The following is a 419-nucleotide window of genomic DNA, read 5'->3' as shown; positions in this document are numbered from 1 at the left end:
GTGGGACTCGCCGCGCCCTGCGGGTAGTTTGTTAGGTGAAGGTCGGTACTTCGAAATAAAGTTAGTCGATACGCCACCCGTCTATCCCTTCACACCTCTCCCACGTTATAAATAATAAACAGTTTACATGCTTATAATAACTTATTTTTACTGGAGCTGTCTAGAGATCGACTGTTCCTTTTTTCGATGTGTCTTTAACTTTTTGTTGTGATACAAAAATACTGTAAACATTAGTATTACCTGGTTATATAATATGTTATTGGAATGTCTGATTGGCAGCTGCCGTAGCGTGGCCAGCTCGATGTCGGGTCCGCGCCGCACCGACGCAGTGTTCAGTTGAGCCTCGAGGGCGGCTTTCTTCTTATTACGGTTTTTGTAAGCTGAAACAAAAACAACACCTTAATTCATTTCATGGCAAG

This window comes from Papilio polytes, unplaced genomic scaffold (assembly GCF_000836215.1).
Source record: "Papilio polytes unplaced genomic scaffold, Ppol_1.0 DF824120.1, whole genome shotgun sequence".
Classification (NCBI taxonomy): domain Eukaryota; kingdom Metazoa; phylum Arthropoda; class Insecta; order Lepidoptera; family Papilionidae; genus Papilio; species Papilio polytes.
The sequence above is the reverse complement of the archived record's forward strand: the minus strand, read 5'-3'. Positions refer to the sequence as shown.